This window comes from Eleutherodactylus coqui, chromosome 2 (genome assembly GCF_035609145.1).
Source record: "Eleutherodactylus coqui strain aEleCoq1 chromosome 2, aEleCoq1.hap1, whole genome shotgun sequence".
Lineage (NCBI taxonomy): Eukaryota > Metazoa > Chordata > Amphibia > Anura > Eleutherodactylidae > Eleutherodactylus > Eleutherodactylus coqui.
Genome location: NC_089838.1, coordinates 307215843 through 307225842, shown reverse-complemented (window position 1 = coordinate 307225842; position 10000 = coordinate 307215843). Strand labels below are relative to the sequence as shown.

The 10000-nt window shown below is 46.2% G+C and overlaps 34 non-coding genes across 34 annotated transcripts in view; 12 read left to right on the top strand and 22 right to left on the bottom strand.

Moving 5' to 3' along the window:
• Positions 1-283: 283 nt before the first annotated feature.
• On the bottom strand, positions 284-356 carry TRNAM-CAU (transfer RNA methionine (anticodon CAU)). The gene has a single exon. It is a non-coding gene; the product is annotated as a tRNA-Met (tRNA).
• Positions 357-500: 144 nt separating this feature from the next.
• On the top strand, positions 501-572 carry TRNAE-UUC (transfer RNA glutamic acid (anticodon UUC)). Its single transcript has one exon. It is a non-coding gene; the product is annotated as a tRNA-Glu (tRNA).
• Positions 573-985: 413 nt separating this feature from the next.
• On the bottom strand, positions 986-1057 carry TRNAH-GUG (transfer RNA histidin (anticodon GUG)). Its single transcript has one exon. It is a non-coding gene; the product is annotated as a tRNA-His (tRNA).
• Positions 1058-1065: 8 nt separating this feature from the next.
• TRNAR-ACG (transfer RNA arginine (anticodon ACG)) lies at positions 1066-1138 on the bottom strand. Its single transcript has one exon. It is a non-coding gene; the product is annotated as a tRNA-Arg (tRNA).
• Positions 1139-1356: 218 nt separating this feature from the next.
• Positions 1357-1429, bottom strand: TRNAM-CAU (transfer RNA methionine (anticodon CAU)). The gene has a single exon. It is a non-coding gene; the product is annotated as a tRNA-Met (tRNA).
• A 142-nt stretch (positions 1430-1571) lies between these two features.
• On the top strand, positions 1572-1643 carry TRNAE-UUC (transfer RNA glutamic acid (anticodon UUC)). Its single transcript has one exon. It is a non-coding gene; the product is annotated as a tRNA-Glu (tRNA).
• Positions 1644-1858: 215 nt separating this feature from the next.
• TRNAE-CUC (transfer RNA glutamic acid (anticodon CUC)) lies at positions 1859-1930 on the top strand. The gene has a single exon. It is a non-coding gene; the product is annotated as a tRNA-Glu (tRNA).
• A 126-nt stretch (positions 1931-2056) lies between these two features.
• TRNAH-GUG (transfer RNA histidin (anticodon GUG)) lies at positions 2057-2128 on the bottom strand. The gene has a single exon. It is a non-coding gene; the product is annotated as a tRNA-His (tRNA).
• Positions 2129-2136: 8 nt separating this feature from the next.
• TRNAR-ACG (transfer RNA arginine (anticodon ACG)) lies at positions 2137-2209 on the bottom strand. Its single transcript has one exon. It is a non-coding gene; the product is annotated as a tRNA-Arg (tRNA).
• Positions 2210-2427: 218 nt separating this feature from the next.
• TRNAM-CAU (transfer RNA methionine (anticodon CAU)) lies at positions 2428-2500 on the bottom strand. Its single transcript has one exon. It is a non-coding gene; the product is annotated as a tRNA-Met (tRNA).
• A 640-nt stretch (positions 2501-3140) lies between these two features.
• TRNAH-GUG (transfer RNA histidin (anticodon GUG)) lies at positions 3141-3212 on the bottom strand. The gene has a single exon. It is a non-coding gene; the product is annotated as a tRNA-His (tRNA).
• An 8-nt stretch (positions 3213-3220) lies between these two features.
• On the bottom strand, positions 3221-3293 carry TRNAR-ACG (transfer RNA arginine (anticodon ACG)). The gene has a single exon. It is a non-coding gene; the product is annotated as a tRNA-Arg (tRNA).
• A 218-nt stretch (positions 3294-3511) lies between these two features.
• TRNAM-CAU (transfer RNA methionine (anticodon CAU)) lies at positions 3512-3584 on the bottom strand. The gene has a single exon. It is a non-coding gene; the product is annotated as a tRNA-Met (tRNA).
• A 154-nt stretch (positions 3585-3738) lies between these two features.
• TRNAE-UUC (transfer RNA glutamic acid (anticodon UUC)) lies at positions 3739-3810 on the top strand. Its single transcript has one exon. It is a non-coding gene; the product is annotated as a tRNA-Glu (tRNA).
• A 215-nt stretch (positions 3811-4025) lies between these two features.
• TRNAE-CUC (transfer RNA glutamic acid (anticodon CUC)) lies at positions 4026-4097 on the top strand. Its single transcript has one exon. It is a non-coding gene; the product is annotated as a tRNA-Glu (tRNA).
• Positions 4098-4223: 126 nt separating this feature from the next.
• On the bottom strand, positions 4224-4295 carry TRNAH-GUG (transfer RNA histidin (anticodon GUG)). The gene has a single exon. It is a non-coding gene; the product is annotated as a tRNA-His (tRNA).
• Positions 4296-4303: 8 nt separating this feature from the next.
• On the bottom strand, positions 4304-4376 carry TRNAR-ACG (transfer RNA arginine (anticodon ACG)). The gene has a single exon. It is a non-coding gene; the product is annotated as a tRNA-Arg (tRNA).
• A 218-nt stretch (positions 4377-4594) lies between these two features.
• On the bottom strand, positions 4595-4667 carry TRNAM-CAU (transfer RNA methionine (anticodon CAU)). Its single transcript has one exon. It is a non-coding gene; the product is annotated as a tRNA-Met (tRNA).
• Positions 4668-4817: 150 nt separating this feature from the next.
• TRNAE-UUC (transfer RNA glutamic acid (anticodon UUC)) lies at positions 4818-4889 on the top strand. The gene has a single exon. It is a non-coding gene; the product is annotated as a tRNA-Glu (tRNA).
• A 413-nt stretch (positions 4890-5302) lies between these two features.
• Positions 5303-5374, bottom strand: TRNAH-GUG (transfer RNA histidin (anticodon GUG)). Its single transcript has one exon. It is a non-coding gene; the product is annotated as a tRNA-His (tRNA).
• Positions 5375-5382: 8 nt separating this feature from the next.
• Positions 5383-5455, bottom strand: TRNAR-ACG (transfer RNA arginine (anticodon ACG)). Its single transcript has one exon. It is a non-coding gene; the product is annotated as a tRNA-Arg (tRNA).
• A 434-nt stretch (positions 5456-5889) lies between these two features.
• Positions 5890-5961, top strand: TRNAE-UUC (transfer RNA glutamic acid (anticodon UUC)). The gene has a single exon. It is a non-coding gene; the product is annotated as a tRNA-Glu (tRNA).
• A 413-nt stretch (positions 5962-6374) lies between these two features.
• On the bottom strand, positions 6375-6446 carry TRNAH-GUG (transfer RNA histidin (anticodon GUG)). Its single transcript has one exon. It is a non-coding gene; the product is annotated as a tRNA-His (tRNA).
• An 8-nt stretch (positions 6447-6454) lies between these two features.
• On the bottom strand, positions 6455-6527 carry TRNAR-ACG (transfer RNA arginine (anticodon ACG)). Its single transcript has one exon. It is a non-coding gene; the product is annotated as a tRNA-Arg (tRNA).
• Positions 6528-6961: 434 nt separating this feature from the next.
• On the top strand, positions 6962-7033 carry TRNAE-UUC (transfer RNA glutamic acid (anticodon UUC)). The gene has a single exon. It is a non-coding gene; the product is annotated as a tRNA-Glu (tRNA).
• A 215-nt stretch (positions 7034-7248) lies between these two features.
• On the top strand, positions 7249-7320 carry TRNAE-CUC (transfer RNA glutamic acid (anticodon CUC)). The gene has a single exon. It is a non-coding gene; the product is annotated as a tRNA-Glu (tRNA).
• Positions 7321-7446: 126 nt separating this feature from the next.
• TRNAH-GUG (transfer RNA histidin (anticodon GUG)) lies at positions 7447-7518 on the bottom strand. Its single transcript has one exon. It is a non-coding gene; the product is annotated as a tRNA-His (tRNA).
• Positions 7519-7817: 299 nt separating this feature from the next.
• On the bottom strand, positions 7818-7890 carry TRNAM-CAU (transfer RNA methionine (anticodon CAU)). The gene has a single exon. It is a non-coding gene; the product is annotated as a tRNA-Met (tRNA).
• Positions 7891-8032: 142 nt separating this feature from the next.
• TRNAE-UUC (transfer RNA glutamic acid (anticodon UUC)) lies at positions 8033-8104 on the top strand. Its single transcript has one exon. It is a non-coding gene; the product is annotated as a tRNA-Glu (tRNA).
• A 413-nt stretch (positions 8105-8517) lies between these two features.
• TRNAH-GUG (transfer RNA histidin (anticodon GUG)) lies at positions 8518-8589 on the bottom strand. The gene has a single exon. It is a non-coding gene; the product is annotated as a tRNA-His (tRNA).
• A 514-nt stretch (positions 8590-9103) lies between these two features.
• On the top strand, positions 9104-9175 carry TRNAE-UUC (transfer RNA glutamic acid (anticodon UUC)). Its single transcript has one exon. It is a non-coding gene; the product is annotated as a tRNA-Glu (tRNA).
• A 215-nt stretch (positions 9176-9390) lies between these two features.
• TRNAE-CUC (transfer RNA glutamic acid (anticodon CUC)) lies at positions 9391-9462 on the top strand. The gene has a single exon. It is a non-coding gene; the product is annotated as a tRNA-Glu (tRNA).
• A 126-nt stretch (positions 9463-9588) lies between these two features.
• On the bottom strand, positions 9589-9660 carry TRNAH-GUG (transfer RNA histidin (anticodon GUG)). Its single transcript has one exon. It is a non-coding gene; the product is annotated as a tRNA-His (tRNA).
• A 299-nt stretch (positions 9661-9959) lies between these two features.
• TRNAM-CAU (transfer RNA methionine (anticodon CAU)) overlaps positions 9960-10000 on the bottom strand; it is a 73-nt gene continuing 32 nt past the window's right edge. The window contains exon 1 of the tRNA in view: positions 9960-10000. This exon is cut by the window's right edge and continues 32 nt beyond it. This is a non-coding gene — a tRNA (tRNA-Met).

Below are 10000 nucleotides of genomic sequence, written 5' to 3'. Positions count from 1 at the left end.
GTAGGAGTCGAACCTATAATCTTCTGATCCGTAGTCAGACGCGTTATCCATTGCGCCACTGGCCCTGTGTGAGAGGTTGCCACTAATCATGCTCCCCATTTTGGACTTTTGCTACGCTCGCAGCCATATTCAAAGACCTCAACACGGTTGCTTTTAGCCCCTAGCCAAAACCCTTCTGCCTTGTTTGCTACCTTTCCATATTATCCAGTATCGTTTCGGTATTGAATGGCAAAGAGCAGTGCCTATCCAGTTAAGGCGGAGGGAAAAAACAAGGATAGATCCATGCCCCGTGTGAGGATCGAACTCACGACCTTCAGATTATGAGACTGACGCGCTACCTACTGCGCTAACGAGGCATCTTGCGTGTGATTGGTTGTTGCCGTCCAGAGATAAGATGGAATTCTGTAAGCACAAAACTTCTTTTTTTTTTTTTTTTTAATATGTACATGTATATATCTACATATATTGGAAAGTTTAAAGCAAGCTGTGAAAACAACTTTTCCCATATGGTCTAGCGGTTAGGATTCCTGGTTTTCACCCAGGCGGCCCGGGTTCGACTCCCGGTATGGGAATGAGTGTTTTGCTAAGCTTGTGCCTGCATTCAAAGGCCTGCACCTTTCTTGCAGAATTAAGCGGCTTAGTTTGCAGATGCTCTTGGCAGCCAAAAATGCTGCGCTAACGAGGCCACTTGCAAGTGGTTGTTGATGCCATCCATGCTTAAAAATGAGTTTTCAAATCATGAAACTGATTTTTTTTCTACTTATTACTGAAAAAGGGTCTCAGCGGTTCCCATATGGTCTAGCGGATAGGATTCCTGGTTCTCACCCAGGCGGCCCGGGTTCGACTCCCGGTATGGGAATGAGCATTTTCCTAAGCTTGCAACTACATCGAAAGACCCTCTGAATTAAGATAGCGCTCAAAAAGTTCATAAAAGTATCATTCAGGCTTGCCGTCTACAAGAGCACCTTTGCTTTTTCATCAAGAATGCCGTGACCCGGATTCGAACCGGGGTTGCTGCGGCCACAACGCAGAGTACTAACCACTATACGATCACGGCGACATTCACGAGCCAGGTAGGAGTCGAACCTACAATCTTCTGATCCGTAGTCAGACGCGTTATCCATTGCGCCACTGGCCCTGTGTGAGAGGTTGCCACTAATCATGCTCCCCATTTTGGACTTTTGCTACGCTCGCAGCCATATTCAAAGACCTCAACACGGTTGCTTTTAGCCCCTAGCCAAAACCCTTCTGCCTTGTTTGCTACCTTTCCATATTATCCAGTATCGTTTCGGTATTGAATGGCAAAGAGCAGTGCCTATCCAGTTAAGGCGGAGGGAAAAAACAAGGATAGATCCATGCCCCGTGTGAGGATCGAACTCACGACCTTCAGATTATGAGACTGACGCGCTACCTACTGCGCTAACGAGGCATCTTGCGTGTGATTGGTTGTTGCCGTCCAGAGATAAGATGGAATTCTGTAAGCACAAAACTTCTTTTTTTTTTTTTTTAATATGTACATGTATATATCTACATATACTGGAAAGTTTAAAGCAAGCTGTGAAAGCAACTTTTCCCATATGGTCTAGCGGTTAGGATTCCTGGTTTTCACCCAGGCGGCCCGGGTTCGACTCCCGGTATGGGAATGAGTGTTTTGCTAAGCTTGTGCCTGCATTCAAAGGCCTGCACCTTTCTTGCAGAATTAAGCGGCTTAGTTTGCAGATGCTCTTGGCAGCCAAAAATGCTGCGCTAACGAGGCCACTTGCAAGTGGTTGTTGATGCCATCCATGCTTAAAAATGAGTTTTCAAATCATGAAACTGATTTTTTTTCTACTTATTACTGAAAAAGGGTCTCAGCGGTTCCCATATGGTCTAGCGGTTAGGATTCCTGGTTCTCACCCAGGCGGCCCGGGTTCGACTCCCGGTATGGGAATGAGCATTTTCCTAAGCTTGCAACTACATCGAAAGACCCTCTGAATTAAGATAGCGCTCAAAAAGTTCATAAAAGTATCATTCAGGCTTGCCGTCTACAAGAGCACCTTTGCTTTTTCATCAAGAATGCCGTGACCCGGATTCGAACCGGGGTTGCTGCGGCCACAACGCAGAGTACTAACCACTATACGATCACGGCGACATTCACGAGCCAGGTAGGAGTCGAACCTACAATCTTCTGATCCGTAGTCAGACGCGTTATCCATTGCGCCACTGGCCCTGTGTGAGAGGTTGCCACTAATCATGCTCCCCATTTTGGACTTTTGCTACGCTCGCAGCCATATTCAAAGACCTCAACACGGTTGCTTTTAGCCCCTAGCCAAAACCCTTCTGCCTTGTTTGCTACCTTTCCATATTATCCAGTATCGTTTCGGTATTGAATGGCAAAGAGCAGTGCCTATCCAGTTAAGGCGGAGGGAAAAAACAAGGATAGATCCATGCCCCGTGTGAGGATCGAACTCACGACCTTCAGATTATGAGACTGACGCGCTACCTACTGCGCTAACGAGGCATCTTGCGTGTGATTGGTTGTTGCCGTCCAGAGATAAGATGGAATTCTGTAAGCACAAAACTTCTTTTTTTTTTTTTTTTTTTTTTTTTTTTAATATGTACATGTATATATCTACATATATTGGAAAGTTTAAAGCAAGCTGTGAAAGCAACTTTTCCCATATGGTCTAGCGGTTAGGATTCCTGGTTTTCACCCAGGCGGCCTGGGTTCGACTCCCGGTATGGGAATGAGTGTTTTGCTAAGCTTGTGCCTGCATTCAAAGGCCTGCACCTTTCTTGCAGAATTAAGCGGCTTAGTTTGCAGATGCTCTTGGCAGCCAAAAATGCTGCGCTAACGAGGCCACTTGCAAGTGGTTGTTGATGCCATCCATGCTTAAAAATGAGTTTTCAAATCATGAAACTGATTTTTTTTCTACTTATTACTGAAAAAGGGTCTCAGCGGTTCCCATATGGTCTAGCGGTTAGGATTCCTGGTTCTCACCCAGGCGGCCCGTGTTCGACTCCCGGTATGGGAATGAGCATTTTCCTAAGCTTGCAACTACATCGAAAGACCCTCTGAATTAAGATAGCGCTCAAAAAGTTCATAAAAGTATCATTCAGGCTTACCGTCTACAAGAGCACCTTTGCTTTTTCATCAAGAATGCCGTGACCCGGATTCGAACCGGGGTTGCTGCGGCCACAACGCAGAGTACTAACCACTATACGATCACGGCGACATTCACGAGCCAGGTAGGAGTCGAACCTACAATCTTCTGATCCGTAGTCAGACGCGTTATCCATTGCGCCACTGGCCCTGTGTGAGAGGTTGCCACTAATCATGCTCCCCATTTTGGACTTTTGCTACGCTCGCAGCCATATTCAAAGAGCTCAACACGGTTGCTTTTAGCCCCTAGCCAAAACCCTTCTGCCTTGTTTGCTACCTTTCCATATTATCCAGTATCGTTTCGGTATTGAATGGCAAAGAGCAGTGCCTATCCAGTTAAGGCGGAGGGAAAAAACAAGGATAGATCCATGCCCCGTGTGAGGATCGAACTCACGACCTTCAGATTATGAGACTGACGCGCTACCTACTGCGCTAACGAGGCATCTTGCGTGTGATTGGTTGTTGCCGTCCAGAGATAAGATGGAATTCTGTAAGCACAAAACTTCTTTTTTTTTTTTTTTTTTTTTTTTTTTAATATGTACATGTATATATCTACATATATTGGAAAGTTTAAAGCAAGCTGTGAAAGCAACTTTTCCCATATGGTCTAGCGGTTAGGATTCCTGGTTTTCACCCAGGCGGCCCGGGTTCGACTCCCGGTATGGGAATGAGTGTTTTGCTAAGCTTGTGCCTGCATTCAAAGGCCTGCACCTTTCTTGCAGAATTAAGCGGCTTAGTTTGCAGATGCTCTTGGCAGCCAAAAATGCTGCGCTAACGAGGCCACTTGCAAGTGGTTGTTGATGCCATCCATGCTTAAAAATGAGTTTTCAAATCATGAAACTGATTTTTTTTCTACTTATTACTGAAAAAGGGTCTCAGCGGTTCCCATATGGTCTAGCGGTTAGGATTCCTGGTTCTCACCCAGGCGGCCCGGGTTCGACTCCCGGTATGGGAATGAGCATTTTCCTAAGCTTGCAACTACATCGAAAGACCCTCTGAATTAAGATAGCGCTCAAAAAGTTCATAAAAGTATCATTCAGGCTTGCCGTCTACAAGAGCACCTTTGCTTTTTCATCAAGAATGCCGTGACCCGGATTCGAACCGGGGTTGCTGCGGCCACAACGCAGAGTACTAACCACTATACGATCACGGCGACATTCACGAGCCAGGTAGGAGTCGAACCTACAATCTTCTGATCCGTAGTCAGACGCGTTATCCATTGCGCCACTGGCCCTGTGTGAGAGGTTGCCACTAATCATGCTCCCCATTTTGGACTTTTGCTACGCTCGCAGCCATATTCAAAGACCTCAACATGGTTGCTTTTAGCCCCTAGCCAAAACCCTTCTGCCTTGTTTGCTACCTTTCCATATTATCCAGTATCGTTTCGGTATTGAATGGCAAAGAGCAGTGCCTATCCAGTTAAGGCGGAGGGAAAAAACAAGGATAGATCCATGCCCCGTGTGAGGATCGAACTCACGACCTTCAGATTATGAGACTGACGCGCTACCTACTGCGCTAACGAGGCATCTTGCGTGTGATTGGTTGTTGCCGTCCAGAGATAAGATGGAATTCTGTAAGCCCAAAACTTCTTTTTTTTTTTTTTTTTTTTTTTAATATGTACATGTATATATCTACATATATTGGAAAGTTTAAAGCAAGCTGTGAAAGCAGCTTTTCCCATATGGTCTAGCGGTTAGGATTCCTGGTTTTCACCCAGGCGGCCCGGGTTCGACTCCCGGTATGGGAATGAGTGTTTTGCTAAGCTTGTGCCTGCATTCAAAGGCCTGCACCTTTCTTGCAGAATTAAGCGGCTTAGTTTGCAGATGCTCTTGGCAGCCAAAAATGCTGCGCTAACGAGGCCACTTGCAAGTGGTTGTTGATGCCATCCATGCTTAAAAATGAGTTTTCAAATCATGAAACTGATTTTTTTTCTACTTATTACTGAAAAAGGGTCTCAGCGGTTCCCATATGGTCTAGCGGTTAGGATTCCTGGTTCTCACCCAGGCGGCCTGGGTTCGACTCCCGGTATGGGAATGAGCATTTTCCTAAGCTTGCAACTACATCGAAAGACCCTCTGAATTAAGATAGCGCTCAAAAAGTTCATAAAAGTATCATTCAGGCTTGCCGTCTACAAGAGCACCTTTGCTTTTTCATCAAGAATGCCGTGACCCGGATTCGAACCGGGGTTGCTGCGGCCACAACGCAGAGTACTAACCACTATACGATCACGGCGACATTCACGAGCCAGGTAGGAGTCGAACCTACAATCTTCTGATCCGTAGTCAGACGCGTTATCCATTGCGCCACTGGCCCTGTGTGAGAGGTTGCCACTAATCATGCTCCCCATTTTGGACTTTTGCTACGCTCGCAGCCATATTCAAAGACCTCAACACGGTTGCTTTTAGCCCCTAGCCAAAACCCTTCTGCCTTGTTTGCTACCTTTCCATATTATCCAGTATCGTTTCGGTATTGAATGGCAAAGAGCAGTGCCTATCCAGTTAAGGCGGAGGGAAAAAACAAGGATAGATCCATGCCCCGTGTGAGGACCGAACTCACGACCTTCAGATTATGAGACTGACGCGCTACCTACTGCGCTAACGAGGCATCTTGCATGTGATTGGTTGTTGCCGTCCAGAGATAAGATGGAATTCTGTAAGCACAAAACTTCTTTTTTTTTTTTTTTTAATATGTACATGTATATATCTACATATATTGGAAAGTTTAAAGCAAGCTGTGAAAGCAGCTTTTCCCATATGGTCTAGCGGTTAGGATTCCTGGTTTTCACCCAGGCGGCCCGGGTTCGACTCCCGGTATGGGAATGAGTGTTTTGCTAAGCTTGTGCCTGCATTCAAAGGCCTGCACCTTTCTTGCAGAATTAAGCGGCTTAGTTTGCAGATGCTCTTGGCAGCCAAAAATGCTGCGCTAACGAGGCCACTTGCAAGTGGTTGTTGATGCCATCCATGCTTAAAAATGAGTTTTCAAATCATGAAACTGATTTTTTTTCTACTTATTACTGAAAAAGGGTCTCAGCGGTTCCCATATGGTCTAGCGGTTAGGATTCCTGGTTCTCACCCAGGCGGCCTGGGTTCGACTCCCGGTATGGGAATGAGCATTTTCCTAAGCTTGCAACTACATCGAAAGACCCTCTGAATTAAGATAGCGCTCAAAAAGTTCATAAAAGTATCATTCAGGCTTGCCGTCTACAAGAGCACCTTTGCTTTTTCATCAAGAATGCCGTGACCCGGATTCGAACCGGGGTTGCTGCGGCCACAACGCAGAGTACTAACCACTATACGATCACGGCGACATTCACGAGCCAGGTAGGAGTCGAACCTACAATCTTCTGATCCGTAGTCAGACGCGTTATCCATTGCGCCACTGGCCCTGTGTGAGAGGTTGCCACTAATCATGCTCCCCATTTTGGACTTTTGCTACGCTCGCAGCCATATTCAAAGACCTCAACACGGTTGCTTTTAGCCCCTAGCCAAAACCCTTCTGCCTTGTTTGCTACCTTTCCATATTATCCAGTATCGTTTCGGTATTGAATGGCAAAGAGCAGTGCCTATCCAGTTAAGGCGGAGGGAAAAAACAAGGATAGATCCATGCCCCGTGTGAGGACCGAACTCACGACCTTCAGATTATGAGACTGACGCGCTACCTACTGCGCTAACGAGGCATCTTGCATGTGATTGGTTGTTGCCGTCCAGAGATAAGATGGAATTCTGTAAGCACAAAACTTCTTTTTTTTTTTTTTTTAATATGTACATGTATATATCTACATATATTGGAAAGTTTAAAGCAAGCTGTGAAAGCAACTTTTCCCATATGGTCTAGCGGTTAGGATTCCTGGTTTTCACCCAGGCGGCCCGGGTTCGACTCCCGGTATGGGAATGAGTGTTTTGCTAAGCTTGTGCCTGCATTCAAAGGCCTGCACCTTTCTTGCAGAATTAAGCGGCTTAGTTTGCAGATGCTCTTGGCAGCCAAAAATGCTGCGCTAACGAGGCCACTTGCAAGTGGTTGTTGATGCCATCCATGCTTAAAAATGAGTTTTCAAATCATGAAACTGATTTTTTTTCTACTTATTACTGAAAAAGGGTCTCAGCGGTTCCCATATGGTCTAGCGGTTAGGATTCCTGGTTCTCACCCAGGCGGCCCGGGTTCGACTCCCGGTATGGGAATGAGCATTTTCCTAAGCTTGCAACTACATCGAAAGACCCTCTGAATTAAGATAGCGCTCAAAAAGTTCATAAAAGTATCATTCAGGCTTGCCGTCTACAAGAGCACCTTTGCTTTTTCATCAAGAATGCCGTGACCCGGATTCGAACCGGGGTTGCTGCGGCCACAACGCAGAGTACTAACCACTATACGATCACGGCGACATTCACGAGCCAGGTAGGAGTCGAACCTACAATCTTCTGATCCGTAGTCAGACGCGTTATCCATTGCGCCACTGGCCCTGTGTGAGAGGTTGCCACTAATCATGCTCCCCATTTTGGACTTTTGCTACGCTCGCAGCCATATTCAAAGACCTCAACACGGTTGCTTTTAGCCCCTAGCCAAAACCCTTCTGCCTTGTTTGCTACCTTTCCATATTATCCAGTATCGTTTCGGTATTGAATGGCAAAGAGCAGTGCCTATCCAGTTAAGGCGGAGGGAAAAAACAAGGATAGATCCATGCCCCGTGTGAGGATCGAACTCACGACCTTCAGATTATGAGACTGACGCGCTACCTACTGCGCTAACGAGGCATCTTGCGTGTGATTGGTTGTTGCCGTCCAGAGATAAGATGGAATTCTGTAAGCACAAAACTTCTTTTTTTTTTTTTTTAATATGTACATGTATATATCTACATATATTGGAAAGTTTAAAGCAAGCTGTGAAAGCAACTTTTCCCATATGGTCTAGCGGTTAGGATTCCTGGTTTTCACCCAGGCGGCCCGGGTTCGACTCCCGGTATGGGAATGAGTGTTTTGCTAAGCTTGTGCCTGCATTCAAAGGCCTGCACCTTTCTTGCAGAATTAAGCGGCTTAGTTTGCAGATGCTCTTGGCAGCCAAAAATGCTGCGCTAACGAGGCCACTTGCAAGTGGTTGTTGATGCCATCCATGCTTAAAAATGAGTTTTCAAATCATGAAACTGATTTTTTTTCTACTTATTACTGAAAAAGGGTCTCAGCGGTTCCCATATGGTCTAGCGGTTAGGATTCCTGGTTCTCACCCAGGCGGCCCGGGTTAGACTCCCGGTATGGGAATGAGCATTTTCCTAAGCTTGCAACTACATCGAAAGACCCTCTGAATTAAGATAGCGCTCAAAAAGTTCATAAAAGTATCATTCAGGCTTGCCGTCTACAAGAGCACCTTTGCTTTTTCATCAAGAATGCCGTGACCCGGATTCGAACCGGGGTTGCTGCGGCCACAACGCAGAGTACTAACCACTATACGATCACGGCGACATTCACGAGCCAGGTAGGAGTCGAACCTACAATCTTCTGATCCGTAGTCAGACGCGTTATCCATTGCGCCACTGGCCCTGTGTGAGAGGTTGCCACTAATCATGCTCCCCATTTTGGACTTTTGCTACGCTCGCAGCCATATTCAAAGACCTCAACACGGTTGCTTTTAGCCCCTAGCCAAAACCCTTCTGCCTTGTTTGCTACCTTTCCATATTATCCAGTATCGTTTCGGTATTGAATGGCAAAGAGCAGTGCCTATCCAGTTAAGGCGGAGGGAAAAAACAAGGATAGATCCATGCCCCGTGTGAGGACCGAACTCACGACCTTCAGATTATGAGACTGACGCGCTACCTACTGTGCTAACGAGGCATCTTGCGTGTGATTGGTTGTTGCCGTCCAGAGATAAGATGGAATTCTGTAAGCACAAAACTTCTTTTTTTTTTTTTTTAATATGTACATGTATATATCTACATATATTGGAAAGTTTAAAGCAAGCTGTGAAAGCAACTTTTCCCATATGGTCTAGCGGTTAGGATTCCTGGTTTTCACCCAGGCGGCCCGGGTTCGACTCCCGGTATGGGAATGAGTGTTTTGCTAAGCTTGTGCCTGCATTCAAAGGCCTGCACCTTTCTTGCAGAATTAAGCGGCTTAGTTTGCAGATGCTCTTGGCAGCCAAAAATGCTGCGCTAACGAGGCCACTTGCAAGTGGTTGTTGATGCCATCCATGCTTAAAAATGAGTTTTCAAATCATGAAACTGATTTTTTTTCTACTTATTACTGAAAAAGGGTCTCAGCGGTTCCCATATGGTCTAGCGGTTAGGATTCCTGGTTCTCACCCAGGCGGCCCGGGTTCGACTCCCGGTATGGGAATGAGCATTTTCCTAAGCTTGCAACTACATCGAAAGACCCTCTGAATTAAGATAGCGCTCAAAAAGTTCATAAAAGTATCATTCAGGCTTGCCGTCTACAAGAGCACCTTTGCTTTTTCATCAAGAATGCCGTGACCCGGATTCGAACCGGGGTTGCTGCGGCCACAACGCAGAGTACTAACCACTATACGATCACGGCGACATTCACGAGCCAGGTAGGAGTCGAACCTACAATCTTCTGATCCGTAGTCAGACGCATTATCCATTGCGCCACTGGCCCTGTGTGAGAGGTTGCCACTAATCATGCTCCCCATTTTGGACTTTTGCTACGCTCGCAGCCATATTCAAAGACCTCAACACGGTTGCTTTTAGCCCCTAGCCAAAACCCTTCTGCCTTGTTTGCTACCTTTCCATATTATCCAGTATCGTTTCGGTATTGAATGGCAAAGAGCAGTGCCTATCCAGTTAAGGCGGAGGGAAAAAACAAGGATAGATCCATGCCCCGTGTGAGGATCGAACTCACGACCTTCAGATTATGA